The sequence below is a fragment of the Rhinoderma darwinii genome, chromosome 12 (assembly GCF_050947455.1).
Source record: "Rhinoderma darwinii isolate aRhiDar2 chromosome 12, aRhiDar2.hap1, whole genome shotgun sequence".
Taxonomy (NCBI): domain Eukaryota; kingdom Metazoa; phylum Chordata; class Amphibia; order Anura; family Rhinodermatidae; genus Rhinoderma; species Rhinoderma darwinii.
In genome coordinates this window covers 4650531-4669708 of record NC_134698.1, presented here as the reverse complement: position 1 = coordinate 4669708, position 19178 = coordinate 4650531, and the positions used below count along the sequence as shown (strand labels likewise).

At 39.2% G+C, this 19178-nt stretch overlaps 1 pseudogene; it reads left to right on the top strand.

Annotated features, from left to right (window-relative positions):
• Positions 1-1618: 1618 nt before the first annotated feature.
• Positions 1619-11599, top strand: LOC142665024 (angiopoietin-related protein 5-like; annotated as a pseudogene).
• The last annotated feature ends 7579 nt before the right edge of the window (positions 11600-19178 follow it).

The following is a 19178-nucleotide window of genomic DNA, read 5'->3' as shown; positions in this document are numbered from 1 at the left end:
CCAGCAGAATAGTGGGTGCAGCTCTGGAGTATAATACAGGATGTAATTCAGGATAAGTAATGTAATATATGTACACAATGACTCCACCAGCAGAATAGGGAGTGCAGCTCTGGAGTATAAAACAGGATGTAACTCAGGATCAGTACAGGATAAGCAATGCAATATTTACACAGTGATCTGTTATTCCTACTGGAGATGTATGAGTCATTTGACAAATGGTTGCTACCTTACCCCTTCATTTTCCTGCAGTTATTATTCTCAATGTGTGGGTAAAAAAAAAAAGTACATATTATACTGTGAATATTGACATCAAACAGACAGTTCAAAGTATGGGAAACTGTAAGATAGCATAGCCTATAATTACACATACATTTCCTGTTGTAGCAATCACATATCTAGTACTTATATGTAGCAGTGGAGTACATAGTCCCAGCTCCCATGATACCTTCAACACCGGTGGTAAAAAATAAAGCTTTCCAAAGACTTACATATTTTTTTCTTTGATAAGGGACATCCGGGATATTTGGCACAATAGGGATGATTATTCCTAGATAACTCTTACCACTAAGAACACAAGACAAATGTTAAGGCTTGAACGATAAGTGTTGTGCTTATTGGGGCAGTTAAAATCAGTGTTTTTTTTTACCTTACTTTAAGGGGTTGTCTCTTGTATGCCCTTTTAGAACGGAGCTGCTGTGGCGATCAGCTGATCATCGTGGTCCCGTTCCTCACAGTACTGTTACATAAAGGTAATTTCGATGAATAGTGGCCCATATAATACATAAATGGCTCCAGACCGCCAGAACGGGAGCTGCTCTTACGGAGTGGCTCTTCGTTCTGGCTCATATAGGACCCCCCTCTATATGCCCTAAAAGACAATGCCCTTAAATACACCCCCACTCTAACAATTGGCAGAAGAAATTTATTTTTGGAATATATCTTTGTGCCAAGACCTCCAGAGCAGGAGCCACACTTTGTCTCGGGTTAATAGAGAGGGGGTCTTCTCTATGTTGTCCATATGCCCCTATAAGTGTGATGTGATTAACTAGTGGTTAACATGATATGGGAAAGGAAAAATTTTTAAGGAAGTACATACAATTTCCAGTACACGTGGGTTCCGTCAACCTACATGTACTATATAGATACAGTCATACAATTCAGGAACTCGGTTTATTGCAATAAGGTGTAATCACACCTGGTGAAAACTCTTTACACCCTCAACGTCATGGGGGCATGGAAACTTTAGTATTTTGTCATTATTAGCTTTTGTAGAGCCCACATCCCTTCATGTTCACAACCCATTTCTACTCAAAAGAAATATTCATTATATGAATGGCCATTGAATGGTAGAAATAATTTGTTTCAAAACCCAAATCACATTGTTATTTAGGCAGAAACGTACACCGGTCCTAATAACACTAAACTAAAGGGCCAAATTGCAAGTGCCCATCGTTGGCTGTAAGATGTTACATTTGAGAGCCCTCTCAGCTGTACAGCAGACCCTGCAACCTTGTGAGGGTCATGGGGGGCAATTAATGGTTAAAGTTAGACCCATAATCCAACAGCTTAATACAAATGGTCCATTTGTGTGTTCATGTCAATGTCTGAAAAATAAGGGATGGACTATCCAATGGGAAGGTATAGCTAATGGGTTTAAAAAATGCACCATGTCAGGATGGCCGGTTGGCGCAGTGTGCACAGCTACCTAAACAATCAGAAAACAGCCTGCATTATTTACATGTAATACTACCACCTGTCTAGTTCTAGTGGTCCTGCCCTCTATCTAATGTTTCCCTTATTCTAAAACTACCCTGCTTTCTTACGTGACCCATTGGTACTGTTCGGCCATTACTGACCCAAACGGACCAGACCACAATTTAGGTCTCAGCTCCGAATGACTGTTAATGTTCTCGGATAGGTGATTATGAGGTTTCCCATTACCATGAGCGACCCCTTGCTACAGTAGGTTTTCCTGACTTGGTTCCAACTTCATCTATCCAAACAATTATCCCTGGAGAACCACGTTGCCCCAAAGTCCTGGGAACAGCAGAGTTCCTGAGGTCACGGGAACCTATATGTGCAATCCGGTTGGCACGGTACATCTCTGTTAGGACAGAGTGCAAGTCGCTTAGAATATTTCTTAGTAATTATTGAAAGTCATTGGGCAAAGGCTTTGAAGATCAGGTCTCTTTCCAGTATTACACAATGGGACGTGCCATGAATATACAGGTGTTGGTCAATGAGGGATCTAGGTTTTATGGTGATCAGAGTGAAAGATGTCTTCATAGTTTTCATACTACATAATAAATCCTAGTTATGTTATGTTCCCTTAATCTTTATCCCCTATTCGCTTCTTTTTAAGCTCTGCCTACGACAAGCTAAATCTGGAAAGTCTTGATGAAGAAACCATTGTCCTTTACTGTGAATTGTCCCTGTGTAAAGAACTTTCTTTGCATCCTGGGCTTAGGGCCAAGTCATTGTATTAACTCAGATTAATCATTGTAGGGAAAGGTTTTGAAACAATACCAATGTCCTTAAGGGTTCCGTTCATCATATGTTGTCACAAAGTTAGATAAACTTACTGGTCATACTTGACAAATGGCCTGGAGTAGCAGTATTTCAATACTTCAATTATTCCAAATGTCTTTGTTGCCAATTTTTCCGGAAGAAAAGTACAGTAGATACAACTTTAGCTCATGAACAAGATTACTCCTAGCCATACGTTAGGCCCTTCTTTCAGAAGATCCGTAAAAATTTTGGTAAAATGTTGTGCGCCCAGTTCTTTTAGAAGAAGTTGTGGAGGATTACCTCATCTCCAATAAGGTACTGCTTGAGTTATAGGATTTATTTCATATTTTTCCTCGTTAGAAGGCCACATGGTCTACTATGATGCATCTTCCTAAAGATATAGTAGAAGTTTGAAGAACGCCTCAAGACAAAAATATGCCCTAAGCTTCCTGGAATTTATGCAAAGAGGCCCCAATTAAAAAGACAGGGTGAATATTTCTATGTGGTTTATTTTTGGTGTGGAAAGTATGTTCAGTTTGACATACAAAAACATTGACATCATATGGTCTTGCCATGACCACCATGATCTCATTATGACTTCTTCGGATCATAAAGCCTTGATATGTTTAGTATGTGACTATGCCTCGATTTCATGTCAAAGAGTACTTGGACTATTAACAGAAAAGTTCTGAACACGATCACAATTTAGAATGGCTGAACAGGATACGTTATAAATGTTTGATAGGTCGGGTTAGAATAAGCTGGCTTGGCTGTTTGCCCATGACCTATGTTCTTCTACGGGGCGTATCTTGCTTTGGACAAGATATTCAGGATCGAGGGCTAGGGCTGCAAAGTGAATCCATTTTCCCAGGTGAAGGACATTTTTGTTAATCTCCAAACTCTGGTTCTCCTGATCATATGTTCCTAGCAAAATATAGACTGATGGCTGATGCCCCTAACAGATTTGTAGGGATCGCTTTCAACAGAAATTTGCATAAGATAAAAAGATAAAGCCTGTGACAAAGTTAGGTGATCAGTGATGCACAACTGGTGGCCCAGGGCACTTATGGGCCCAATGAACTGCCCCAAGCCCCAGGATAATGATCTGGCCTGAGCGTTCCTGTACTATGAGCGCTCTGCCCAACCATAAAGATCACAAGAGTTTCTCTGATTCCTCCTCTGTTATGGGGGCACTGTAATATATTTCCCATCTCCAAAAGCTGTGGGAGCACAAAACTCGGAAGCGCAAAGTCATATGTGTTCCTATGTCTTGATGGATTCAAGGGCCGAATTTCATTCCCCCACAATATAGTAAACATCACTGATTTAAAGCTATCTATCTGTGTTTGTGAATGTCATTTTTCTATTTTGGCATTATATAAAAATAACTGTACATATTATTTCGAAAATTCCTAAAACAGAAATAATTTGGAAAAATGTGAACATTTTAAAACAGGAAAAATACAATTATGTAGAAACATATCAGAAAAAAGGGGCTTTTATATACCCACTAAAATTTACTTGAGTTTTTTGAACCCTCAATATTTCAATTTTGTAATAGTTTCAATTTTCTAGAAATTAAACTAACCAATAATGTGAATTTACAAAGAGATTAAAAAAACACATACAAAAATAAAGTTAGACCCCTACTGATCTGATATTGAGGACATAAACTAAGGATAGGTCCTTATTATTTGAAAGTCCCAGAAAACCTCTAACGACTAATTCACATGAAAGTAGTATACGTCTACGTGATGGCCGTTAAAACAACAGCCGACACACGGACGCATGTATTTCAATGGAACCGTTCACACGGCCTTTGTTTTAACGGATCTCGTGAAGGGTCCGTAGAAAAATAGGAAATGTCTTATTTTCTTGCATTTTCATGAATCCCTCAATAGATTAAAGTCTATGAGGGTTCTGTGGAAACGGGACTCGCAAGGGGGCAACTCGGACGTGTGAATCTAGCTGAAATCTGGATTTCTCTAGAAGTTAAAATTAAAATTCTAAGTATTTTAAGATTTTTTCATTTCATACGTAAAATGTTTTTAAACAATGAGACACATTAAAGTTTTCTGATTATCTAATTGTTGTGTGTTTTCTCCACCCTTCGACTTGGGGCTATAAAACAGGGACAGTATTGAAGAATAGCAGAGGACACTCAGAAAGCAGCTGTGAAGTTTACAGAGAACACAGGAAGTCATGTAGATCTCAAATTTTTGAAACTAGATTTCAAAATTGTATTATTTTACAAAAAATGTTAAAAAATTTAACTTGCATATATTTATTCAGGCGTGTGATAATGAAGAACAGCAAACTGGTCAGGTGCCTGCTTTTACTATTCTGTCAGCAAATAATACAGGTATGTACTGGTATTTTTTTACACCTCTTACATAAAAATAAAATTAAAAAAAAGTTATATATGTTTTTTATGTATTTTCCAGACATCCGCTGTGTATATATACGGTGGAAGTCGGAATACAAAGTATGGAGCGGGCTCACGAACCATAAGCTGCAGGTGTCACCTGTACGTTACAGCCGACACTTCACTGCAATGAGCAGGATCGGAGATTACTCCGATCCCGCTCGTTTAACCACTCAGATGCTGCAGTCATTACTGATCGCGACATCGAAGCCGCTAGAAAGAAGGAGGCAGCCCCCTCGGCAGTCTATCGCCCTCCCCCTCTGATGCAATTGCGGGGAGCCGATAGTTGTCACTGCACCCTGGGAGCCTAATAACGGCCCCCAGGTCTGCCATCTTTCTGCTTCTATTAAGCCCTGCTAGTATGTATTGCAGTATATTATGCAAGTTACTTTGGGGGGACTAATAAAAAAAGAAAGTAAAAAAAAATAGTCAAATAAAGAAGTGTTTTTTTTTTAGAAACAAAAAAAATAATTTAAAAAATCCACAAACTTTTCCCAATGTTCCCCAAAAGCAATGTAAAAAACATAAGCATAATTAGTATTACCCGGTTCTCGGAATACGGCGACACAAACACTTTTTTTTTTAACAATTAGTTTTTTCTTTGTAAAAGTGGTAACCCATAAGAAAACTATATTCATTTGGTATCGCCGTAATCGTATTGACCCGCAGAATAAAATTTAACATGTTGTTTTTACCACATGGCAAAGGCTGTGAAAAATATCCCCCCAAAAATACGAAGGAATCACTGTTTAATTAATAAATATCAAAAATAAAATATTTTTAAAAAATAAATGAAAAAAACATCACAACTAAAAATGTGAAATTCTTTTTCCTGCAGGTTCAAGGAAATAAAAAACCTCACGGTAAGATTCCTATAGTGCATTATGAAAAGGAATGGGGTAACAAAATTATAGATCAGGCTTATATTTATTATTATTTTTTTTTATAATAATTTTGTTTGTCACGTGACTCATTATAAAAAATTCTGAAAAAAATATAGTTGTTTTTTTTCCCTAAATACACCATTACAGGTCAGGTCTAGTACCAAGGGGAGAGTTGTGACAACCTCTCATTAATTTTACAAGATAATGTATGGTCAATGCCGATAGATCTGTATAATTACTGTGCGATTATAAATTCTTGCCTAAATCACATTTAAAATGGCTAAGAAATCAAATAAACGGGCAAGTAAATATTTTTCTTTGATTTGCAGGATATGACTGTTCCAATATCTGGGCTAAAAGAAAGTGTCCATTTAGTGTCGTCTACACAATAATGCCCAAGGGAGCTGCCAGTCCTTTCAAGGTGAGAGGGACAATGGTCATTGTACTGCAGAAGACAATGTAGCTGTATTTTCCAAACTCATATCTCTCTAGTCTGTAAAATTTACCAGAATTGTTTAAAATGGAGAAATGTTATGGCTCCCCCTGCAGGTATACTGTGAAATGACAAAACAAGGTGGTATGACCCTTATGCAAAGTCGCAACGGAGGGGATGGATTATTCTTTAATAAAACATGGAAAGACTTTGAGATTGGTTTTGGAAGACTAAGGCTATGTTCACACGGGGTATTATGCAGAGTTTTTTGACGCGGAAACCGCGTCGCAAAACTCGGCAAAAACGGCCCGAAAATGCCTCCCATTGATTTCAATGGGAGGCGTCGGCGTCTTTTTCCCGCGAGCAGTAAAACTGCCTCGCGGGAAAAAGAAGCAACATGCCCTATCTTCGGGCGCTTCCGCCTCTGACCTCCCATTGACTTCAATGGGAGGCAGAGAAAGCGTATTTCGCGCTGTTTTATGCCCGCGGCGCTCAATGGCCGCGGGCAAAAAACGGCGCGAAAAACTCAGTGAAAATCGGCGTGCAGGGAGAGGAATATCTGCCTCAAACTTCCAAACGGAATTTTGAGGCAGATATTCCTCCTGCAAAATACCCCGTGTGAACATAGCCTTTAAGGTAAAACAAGTTAAATATATTTGATATTTGACAATATAAACAGCATAAAAAAACAATCAGAAGCTCCGTTCATAGATGTATACTAGTAGTTTTCTGTACAATGGGAGCCGTATTATAGCAGTTATATTCTTGTATATAGGGGCAGTATTATAGTAGTTATATTCTTGTATATAGGGGGCAGTATTATAGTAGTTATATTCTTGTATATAGGAGCAGTATTATAGTAGTTATATTCTTGTATATAGGGGGCAGTATTATAGTAGTTATATTCTTGTATAAAGGGGCAGTATTATAGTAGTTATATTCTTGTATATAGGGGCAGTATTATAGTAGTTATATTCTTGTATATAGGAGCAGTATTATAGTAGTTATATTCTTGTATAAAGGGGCAGTATTATAGCAGTTATATTCTTGTATATAGGAGCAGTATTATAGTAGTTATATTCTTGTATATAGGAGCAGTATTATAGTAGTTATATTCTTGTATATAGGAGCAGTATTATAGTAGTTATATTCTTGTATAAAGGGGCAGTATTATAGCAGTTATATTCTTGTATATAGGAGCAGTATTATAGTAGTTATATTCTTGTATATAGGAGCAGTATTATAGTAGTTATATTCTTGTATATAGGAGCAGTATTATAGTAGTTATATTCTTGTATATAGGGGCAGTATTATAGTAGTTATATTCTTGTGTATAGGGGCAGCATTATAGTAGTTATATTCTTGTATATAGGAGCAGTATTATAGTAGTTATATTCTTGTATATAGGGGGCAGTATTATAGTAGTTATATTCTTGTATATAGGGAGCAGTATTATAGTAGTTATATTCTTGTATATAGGAGCAGTATTATAGTAGTTATATTCTTGTATATAGGGAGCAGTATTATAGTAGTTTTCTGTACAATGGGAGCCGTATTATAGCAGTTATATTCTTGTATATAGGGGCAGTATTATAGTAGTTATATTCTTGTATATAGGGGGCAGTATTATAGTAGTTATATTCTTGTATATAGGAGCAGTATTATAGTAGTTATATTCTTGTATATAGGGGGCAGTATTATAGTAGTTATATTCTTGTATAAAGGGGCAGTATTATAGCAGTTATATTCTTGTATATAGGAGCAGTATTATAGTAGTTATATTCTTGTATATAGGGGGCAGTATTATAGTAGTTATATTCTTGTATATAGGGAGCAGTATTATAGTAGTTATATTCTTGTATATAGGAGGCAGTATTATAGTAGTTATATTTCTTGTATATAGGAGCAGTATTTTAGTAGTTATATTCTTGTATATAGAGGGCAGTATTATAGTAGTTATATTCTAGTATATAGGGGGCAGTATTATAGTAGTTATATTCTTGTATATAGGAGGCAGTATTATAGTAGTTATATTCTTGTATATAGGAGCAGTATTATAGTAGTTATATTCTTGTATATAGGAACAGTATTATAGTAGATATATTCTTGTATATAGGGGGCAGTATTATAGTAGTTATATTCTTGTATATAGGGGCAGTATTATAGTAGTTATATTCTTGTATATAGGAGCAGTATTATAGTAGTTATATTCTTGTATATAGGAGCAGTATTATAGTAGTTATATTCTTGTATATAGGGGCAGTATTATAGTAGTTATATTCTTGTGTATAGGGGCAGCATTATAGTAGTTATATTCTTGTATATAGGAGCAGTATTATAGTAGTTATATTCTTGTATATAGGGGGCAGTATTATAGTAGTTATATTCTTGTATATAGGGGTAGTATTATAGTAGTTATATTCTTGTATATAGAGAACAGTACTATAGTAGTTATATTCTTGTATATAGGGGCAGTATTATAGTAGTTATATTCTTGTATATAGGAGCAGTATTATAGTAGTTATATTCTTGTATATAGGGGGCAGTATTATAGTAGTTATATTCTTGTATATAGGAAGCAGTATTATAGTAGTTATATTCTTGTATATAGGGAGCAGTATTATAGTAGTTATATTCTTGTATATAGAGGCAGTATTATAGTAGTTATATACTTGTATATAGGGGTAGTATTATAGTAGTTATATTCTTGTATATAGGAGCAGTATTATAGTAGTTATATTCTTGTATATAGGGGGCAGTATTATAGTAGTTATATTCTTGTATTTAGGCGGCAGTATTATAGTAGTTATATTCTTGTATATAGGAGCAGTATTATAGTAGTTATATTCTTGTATATAGGGGGCAGTATTATAGTAGTTATATTCTTGTATATAGGGGGTAGTATTATAGTAGTTATATTCTTGTATATAGGGGCAGTATTATAGTAGTTATATTCTTGTATATAGGAGCAGTATTATAGTAGTTATATTCTTGTATATAGGGGGCAGTATTATAGTAGTTATATTCTTGTATTTAGGCGGCAGTATTATAGTAGTTATAGTCTTGTATAATACAGTAGGAGGAAATATTATATTAGCTTTATTATTATCCATATTGTTGATACTCTAGTAAAAAGAGAAGAGTAAGGGTATGTTCACACGCTTGACCAAAAACATCTGAAAATACGGAGCGGTTTTTAAGGGAAAACAGCTCCAGTTTTTCAGACTTTTTTTTTAGCAACTCACGTTTTTCACTGATTTTTTACAGCCATTTTTGGAGCTGCTTTTCTATAGAGTCAATGAAAAATGGCTCAAGTAGTGACATGCACTTCTTTTTTGTGAACGGCCCATCGGAACAGAATGCCTTTTTCACATTGAAATCAATGGACAGAAGTTTGGAGGCGTTCTGCTTTTTATTTTTTGGTCATTTTCGGCCTGTAAAACGGCCGAAAATAAGCCGTATGAACATACCCTAACTAACAGTAGCTCTATAGACTTGTAATGTTATGTCCTGAGGGCAGTAATATTTCTTTTTTTCATGATGAATTGGCAGTTGCTTTCAGCTAGTAGTAGCGGCTCTATGATTGTTATTTATGCATTTTACACTGAGATAGACCTTAAATGATTTGTTATGTGAATTGCTCCAAAAATTAACAAAGAGTCTTCTTATTTAAGGGTTTGGCCGCTTCACATATAATTTTTTCAGATGTGTTATAGACCTGAATATATGCGCTCCTAATTTCATCTGCGCATGTGCAAGAGGGAATGATTTCAGATCGGCGATGAACTTCTAACAAAGATATCTTAGTAAATTGCATTTATTCAGGTTTATAATTAATTTAAAAAATAGCGGCCAACCTGTCAAAGACTAAAACATTAAGGGCGGGATTTATCAAGCGGTTTGCGCAACTAAATTGGTGGGAAAAAAGTCATATTTTCTCACACCCCTGTTTTGCGTCTTTTAACCTTTTACGCCGCTCTCAACATTTTTAAGTGGATGAGGTTAGTGGACGGGACGGGGCCATTTATGGTTTGACAAATTTACTATAACTTATTCCTGAAATTGGTGTAAATTATAGCGGAAATCTACGCCAACTTGCAGCTGTTGTACATTTTACTTAGTGACGCCTGAGCATCCGGAGATGTAAAAAAATGAGGTTGGGCTGCAGGACATCAGAGGGACACGTCTCTATGACTATGGGTAAGTATAACCTTTTTTGTTACGATTTTTGCAGCGGAATTCCGACGCAAAATTTGCAACATTAATTTGTTGCAGGTTTTACCTCCAATTGAGTTCAATGGGGAAAACCCGCAACAGAAAAGCAGTGATTCCGAAGCCTAAATGGACATTTTGCGGATTGAAAAGCCGCACACAGGTCAATTTTTTAAAGTTTTTTCTGCATATTTTTTGCGCGGCGTGTGGATGAGATTTCTTCAAATGTCATCCACTCTGCTGCTTCTGTATTACGCTGCGGATGTTACGCAATGAGATCCATTGTGGAAAATCCACAGTGTCTACGCTATGTGTAGACATGCCCTTAGACTGGTATATAAAACGCCCGTCTTTTTATATTTGGGCATACGTTTTTGGTTGAAATGTAGTCATAAACTGTGTGAAACTAGTTTCAAGCTAAATAAAAAAAATAAAAATAAAAAAAATAATTTAATTAATATTTTTTATTTTTTTTAAGGTGAACACTGGCTTGGACTCAAGCACATTTATGCCCTGACTCATCAGAAACGTAGAGCCACCAAATTGCATATAAGCATCGGGGACTTTGATGATAAAGTAGCCTACGCAGACTACTATCCCTTTAGCATCAGAAATGCAGAAAGCTTCTATAAATTGTCTGCGGGAAATTACTCGGGTACAGCAGGTAAAGGAACTAAGAATCTAAAGGGGTTTTCCTACCAAGATGGTCATAAAAAAAATAACACTGGGAAAACGTCTTTAATACATAAAACAAAAATAATACCAAATATAGTATCAACAAGGAGACCTTCATTTTCAAAAAAATCCAAAAATTCTTCTATGTTTTTCTTTATAGGAAACGCCTTTTTTGGAGTTGCTGCAAATACCAGGACCAACCAGCATGGAAGTTTTTTCAGCACTTTTGATAAACCCAAAGACAAATGTCACCCAGCCTGTCTCTTTGGTGACATTATGTTTAAGAGTTGCATTGAGTATTTTCTAGCTGGTTAGTGGTTTAACAGCTGCGGAACAGCCAATCTGAATGGGATCTGGCACAAATCACCAAAACATAAGCATCATATTTCATTTGTTTCTTGGCCATCATGGAGACCCTATGAGTCCTTGAAATTCAGCAAAATGTATCTGATTCACAAATAAAGGTCAAAAATTATTTAAACTGCAGATATCTACGTTGTATCCAATGTTTTGCTTTTTAAAATAATATGAAATTAATTAAATCTAAATTAGAAATTGTTGAATTTTCTTAAACATGAGACATGTCTTACCCTCTATTTGGGTAGCACCGACGGTCACGGCCCCTTTAATGTCTATCCATGAGACTGGGCCTGGTACTGTAGTTCAACTCCATTCACTTTTATGGAGCGGAGCTGCAGTACCAGGCACGGTCACATATATGGACTCACCACTGGACATGGAAGGGGTTACTGAGCTCGCTGGAGTGTGGGTCCAGGGGCGTGAACTTCTACCAATTACATATCTAAGCCTGATGCAAGCACAATCCTATCTATTTTTTATTTTTTTCTATCTATTATGAAATGAGGATAAGTTATGTATTATCAAAGGCATCAAATTTATCTTTTTTTTGTATCCCCTCCTTTTTTGTAAAAAAGGCATCCAAAGCGACACTCTGTCTTTGTAGGCTAAAACTTGTAATACCATGCCAAACCACTAGGTGTGCTGCTAGAGCAGGTGTCTAATATTGTAAACTGCAGATTGACATGGTAGGAGCGAGGGAAACCCAAGGAGGAGATATCAAGGGACTCTCTGCTAAGTGCTGCAAGATGAAGCACAGGATATCGGACCACCATACTCTTAGGCCTTATTCACATGAACGTGTAATACGTCCGTGTGACGGCCGTTAAAACAATGACCGTCATACGGACCTATGCAATTCAATGGGGCCATTTACACAAGTAGTTTTTTTTCACGCAGAGTGTTTCCATTGTGTGAAGCTGACTGCATGTTCTATCGCGCATCACGCACCCATTCAAGTGAATAGGTGCGTGAAAATCAGTTTGCGATTTACGCAGAAGTTCATAAGAAATGCAGTAAAAAATAAAAAAATATAGAAAAAAATGTACACCAACAGTGACATCACTAACTGATGGCACACGGAATTGCAATGCATGACAAACGTGTCCATTTTCTGCGGACGAAAAATGGACACGTTCGTGTGAATAAGGCCATAGGAGGTTGGCAGTCAGAGTAAGAGGTGGAGAAATGGTGCAGAGGAGCCAATGCGCCGCTCGGGACGTTTTCCGGGCTGCCAGGGGGCTCTGAAAGAAAGGGGTCCCCTGCGCACTGGATTTTTTTCGCCAAAAGAAACTGCTCAGTTGGCACCCATGGCCTACAAAAGGGCCACGGGCACCAACATGGCATTTTTCATGGAGATCACCTGGCACTCATATGATGTAGACGTACCACTGGTTGGTGACGCATTACACTAGCGCCGCAGTCATGTGACTGCTTGTCTTGTGAACGGCTTACAGTGAGTGAAAGACAAGGACGGTCACATGACCACGGCACAAGCCTGACGTGTCACCAACCAGAGTCGCGGTCATGTGACACAGAACATTGATGAGCTGCACTGACTATGGTGTGCCTGTCCGCTGTAGAGAAGCCAGGATGGGAACTTAGGCAGAGGCATAGCTAGGTTCTCCTGCACCCGGGGCAAAGATCCAGATTGGCGCCTGTGAAAGGGATTAGAACATGTTTAAATTATTACATTTCATCATTACATTATTATTTTGTGCAGACTCCATCTTGTATGGTGGCGTCCATTTTCGATATCTGCAATCCATCTTGTGGCCTGAAGGAGCCATTTTGAGATTAATAATTTGTTGCTTTACAGCTAATACATCTGTCAGCATTGTCCGAAACAATTCTATGTTTTTTCTTCTTGAGCTGAAGGTTTATATTTAGTCTCTCTCTTGGTACGGAGAATACAGATAAACCCTTACCAATTTTTGTGTGATAAGGTAACGATCATCCTTGAGTCGGGAGAATGACCATGTTTACTATAAGGGAGGGGGTCAGTAACTCTTAGCATCTATGACGGGGAATATTTTGGGAACTTATGGTTTTACATTTAAAACATCTTCTAAACCTATGATTGATTCAGGACAAAATATATGGTTAATATATGCTGTTGGCTAAATGAAATCCAAATTAACGTCACTTTGTAAACGATTGGCTGGAATCAAACTGCTCATATTATTGTAATTGTTTGATCAATAAACATCAGAGAAGGATTTTGAGCACAGAAACAATGTGTCTATATCTTCTCTCCGATATATCGATAACCTATGACCTAAAACTGGATAAATTCATTGGGGGTATCGGTGGATGTACCCATTACACATTTCCAGTATAATATATATACATGATTGGGACGCTGTTGACTCAATCAAAATATATATATATTTTGGGCCGTGATTGAGTCAACAGCGTCCCGACATTTCCTTCCCCCTCAACATGTTTGTTTTCTCTACCAATCAATGAGGTGTAATTTTTTTTTTCACTTTTTTTTTAAATGTAACTTGAGCATAAAACCATTTCTACATGTTACAAGCAATATAGTTATATAAGGGAGTTACTATAACAATAAATTAAAAGAAAATAAATTAAAGAGGTCACACACAGACTGCCCTTGTAGATCGCACCACACAGTCCCCCTTGTAGACAATGCCACACAGCACTCCCTGCAGACGGCCCTTATAGATGGTGCCACACAACCCCCCCTTGCATATGGTGCCACACAGCCCCTCCCCTTGCAGATGGTGCCACACAGCCCACATCTGGAAGATGGTGCCACACAGCCCCCCTTATAGATGATGCCACACAGCCCTCCTTGCAGATGGTGCTACATAGCACCCTCCCTTTGTAAAAATAAATAAAAAAAATTACATACCTAGCCCCGTTCCCTGCTCCAAGACCATTGCATAGGCCGGCGTGATCCAGTGACGTCATCACGCTGACCTGTGCTGGGACTCCGTCCTAGCGTCTTATAGGTTGCATGCATAATAGCCTAGTGAAGATAAGCAGGGAGCTGCTCCGCCATAGAATCCTATTGTATCTGCGTCCTGAGGACGCAGATACAGTTGAATGTGGCAGTCGCTAGTCTCAGTCGAATAGGCGCCCTGTATGCCGGGCGGCTGCAGCAGCGATCAGCTAGCTAATCGCTGCTGCAGCCACCCGGCATACAGGGCGCCTATAAGCAGCAATCAGCCGTTTTAATATGACTGCTCTGCAGCACCCCCCTCCCTACATCGTAGTTTTGCCCCGTTTGCCCCCCTAGCTACGCCCCTAACTTAGGTGAGGGCAGGAACTCATTTGGGCACAGGTCACAGAAAGTTTGACTTCAAGTACCCAGGCTAGCAGTGCCAAGCCATCCAACAATCTGCCCATACAGTGCTCCATGGCTCTGAGCCCCCACAGAAGTCAGGCTGCTCACATTCTTCATACTGCTCCCAGCCATCCATGGAGAACCTGCGGCAGCCATCTTACGCCACCCACAGTGAAAGGAATAATGGACTAAGTCAGAAGGAAGGAGAGGAGAAAATAACAGGAAAGAAAAGTGAACATTTTGGCCCAGGCCAAACAACCCACAATACATAAACATCAGGGGTTTTTTTAATGTAAAATTGCGCATAGAATAATATATTTAAAAAGTTTGAATAAAAGAGCAAAGATGTCAGAAGTTAGAGAAAATGTAAATATACATGCCAATGAACAGAGTGACTGTAATGAATGTGTGATATGTGTTGTGGACTTAACATCAGATCCACAAACAGGAAATTCAAGTGCAAGTACAATAGACAATTACAAAATTACTCTTAAAATTCACATTTTTATCAAAAGGTTCCCTTACTTGGCTGACAGAGACGGTGTAATCTGTTGTGAAACATCATTGGTAACTGGATTGCCACACTATGTATCTAATTACCTAAGCATACATACCTATCCACACTCGCTATATTAAATGCACCCATTTCATATAGACCTATATGTGCACAATCAGTACCAAAGGTGTGTGCAGCCCATGTAGTTAGGCTCCAGAACCAAGATAAGTACATAAATACGACATCAGAACCAAGTTCAGTACGTATATACAGCGCCAGAACAAAGCTCAGTACATATGTGCAGCACCAGAACAAAGCTCAGTACATATATGCAGTGCCATAACAAAGCTCAGTACATATATACAGTGCCAGAACAAATCTCAGTGTCACGATCTGTGGGTATGTGGACCCACTGGGCCGTACCACCATAGCGGGATAGCAGCTAGCCAAAACAGAGTACCAAGTAAAGTCTATAGTTCAAGCAAGGGTACCTGTGGTAGTTCAGACAGTAGCGATGACTAGGCTCAGATGGGACCTTGGCAGCAGACACCAGGCGAGGTGTAACACAGCAGACAGACCGGTGGCACAACACGACTCCAACTCTTCAAGGCACAGGAACAAGGTAGAAACGGGATACGGGATACAGGTAGCAGGAACGGGAACACTGGGAACTGGAAGACACTAAGGGACCATTTGCTAGACTGTCACGAGAAAACACAACAACGCTCAGGCAATGAATGAAGGGGCAGGGCCCTTCTTATAGTCCAGGGTGATCTGGGAGTAATCAGTTCAATCTTACACATGTGTGCACGCTGGCTATTTAAGGCTGGGACTGAGCTCATGTGCGCACCCTAGTGTTCACTGCAGGACAGTGTGGCCGCATGTGCTGGCATCTCCGAAGAGGAAGGAGTCGGCAGGACAAGAGGAGTCTGTGGTCAGCGACTACGGACGTTACACTCAGTACATATATACAGCGCCAGAACAAAGCTTAGTACATATATACAGCACCAGAACAAGCTCAGTACTGATTAGTCAGAGGGAGAATAACCATTTAGTGACGTCTTCTCTTATTGGAGTCGCCCTCTTCAACTACCATAACTACGGCTCCCAGCTACGATTCATCTCTGCAGAGTTTGCTGCCCGGATGTCTTTGGATCCTCAATTTTCCAACACATCTGCACAAGCTGTATAAATTAACACAATATTCCCATATTGCCCCTGAATACAATTGTACCATACACTGTGCCCAGTAAGATAATAGCAACATGATCTATGCCCCCTAATATAATTGTGTCACACATTGTGTACCCTGAAAAGAAGTGTCCCTGAAAAGTGCCACAGACTGCGTCCCATGCAAATAAAACACCACACATATACAAGTCCTGCTAAAAAAAATTAGTGTCACAAGCAGTGCCCCCTGAAAATAAACCAACACTCACACAATGCCACCTAAAGATATTGCCACATGCTGTGCCCCCCAAAAAAGTGCCATACTTGAACCTTGTAGATCGTGCCACCTGCTCAGTGCCCTCTTTAGATAGTGCCACATGCTTTGTGCCCCCTCTATATAGTATACCCCGCTCTGTGCCCCCTTAAACAAGTTTACATACTCACCTGTCCCTGTTCCGATGCAGTCAATGAGAACAACACTGGCAGCGTAATGATGTCATCACACGGCCTGCATCACGGACAAGGCACTGAAAGGCGGGGCAGGGAACTAATGGTTCCCAGGACGCACCATTGCTAGTTATACTGTCCAATTGGGGGATTGGGTTGGGTTTACACTTCTCCCTTGTTCTGCAGACTGGCTGAAATTCCACATTTGTAAGGATGATTACTTAGGGTATGTGCACATGATAGCAGGCATTTACGTGTGAAAAGACAGACTGTTTTCAGGAGAAAACAGCTGCCTCGTTTCACACGTAAATGCTCCTCCTCGCATTATGCGAGGCGTCTGTGACACTCGTAAATCTTGAGCTGCTCTTCATTGAGTTCAATGAAGAACGGCTCAAATTACGTTGCAAAGAAGTGCCCTGCACTTCTTTGCCGAGGCAATCAAACGACGACGCGTAAATTACAGGTCGTCTGCACAGTATGTCGGCAAACCCATTCAAATGAATGGGCAGATGTTTGCCGACGTATTGTAGCCCTATTTTCAGGCGTAAATCGAGGCATAATACGCCTCGTTTATGCCTGAATATAGGTCGTGTGAGCCCAGCCTTAGGGTGCAAAAAAAAAATCTAGGCACGCCTAAATACCAGGAGCTTTTTTTTTTTTTTTTTAGTACTGAGTGGATTAACTGCAAAGTGAACTTTAAGCACAGATAAGACCCGACAACTAAATTCTTGATAAACCAAAGTAGCGCTCAATCATCTGCACATATGAAAGCTAAGGAAATCTTCAAAGAGGCAAAAAAAGGACACCTTAGAAAACCAGGACAATACTCATCATATATAGGAAAGACACTAACAATTATTCTTTCTATTTCTTGGTGAAAATCATCATCCTCTCTGAAATGTTGAAGATTTAGTTCAATTACAAATGATAAATGGTGTTGATGGGGGGGGGGGGGGTCACCCTTCAATTATGTTACAGCGCAAAGAGATTCTTATACCAGTTTAAGTCTTTTATGAGAATTGTATAGAATCTTCCAAAAACACAAAGGAGTTAAAAACCATTGCTGCTTCGAGTGTTAATTTGCCAAATGTTGGTCGTATTTTGGACATTTGATGGGTATCAAGCAGCTTTAGGACAGTACAGGCTTTATGGAACAGTTACCCTGCCTTATCCAAACATTTTACAAAGGCTTCCCAAGACGAAAGGCAAGTGAGAGGTCAAAATACACTTGCCTTAATGATCTCCTTGAGCCAATTGAATTTTTTTAAATGATCTTGCTCTAATGTATGAAGCTCTTGAAGAACTGGCCATCCTTTCAAACAACACTGGGAATAGTTTCTCAGTGATCGTGAAATTCTTAATCCAAAAACATTGCCAAAAAAATTCAGAAAATGGAACACCAGCACCTGGTTTTGGAGAAGACCAGTCAAGAAAGCAAAAACCCTGTGTACTCTCTTTAGATTAAATAATATACAATATTTCATTTGTGGTTTTAGAGATTTTGTTGGGGATGGTTGTGGCGGGTGTGGGGGGGAATTATGCCTCCATCGATAATTTTTTTGGGGGAAAACACTTTCCATACTTTACCATGTAGCAATAGTGAATGCGAAAGAGGGTTTGGTGCCACGAAGTTGATAGTGACATCACTTCGCACCGGATTGCTTTCCGAGCATGTGGCTCCTTTGATGCAATGTCAATGAGCCGCCGCTCTCTTCATGGCATGCTGCACCTTATGTAAAAACATGGCTGCAAAGTCACAGAAGGACATGTAGATCATGAAACACAGTGCTTGGAGAAAATAAATGCCTGGTCCCTATTATAATTTTATTAAGTAAACCTTTACATTTTGTATCTTTCTACTTAATATTAAGCATAAAGTTTATTTGCAGCATAAGACCGACCTTAAAGGGGGTTTCCAAGACCAGACAACTGATAACCTATCCACAGGATAGGTCATCAGTATATAAATTGGTGCGCGTCCGACACCTGAACCCTGCACCGATCAGCCGCGCCGTCTGCCGGATGTTTTGAACGGTATGCAGAAGTTGGAGCCGGGAGCAGATGGCTCCGACCACTGCATAGCGGCCGTTCTACAGACCTGCAGCTCTGCTCCTATTCACTTGAATAGTACTGCTGCTCGGCCGCTATTCCGTGACAGCAGCCATATGCTTCCGGCTCCAACTACTGCATACCTTTTAAAACATCTGGCAGACGGAGCGGCTGATCGGTGCGGGGTCCGGGTGTTGGATTCCCACCGA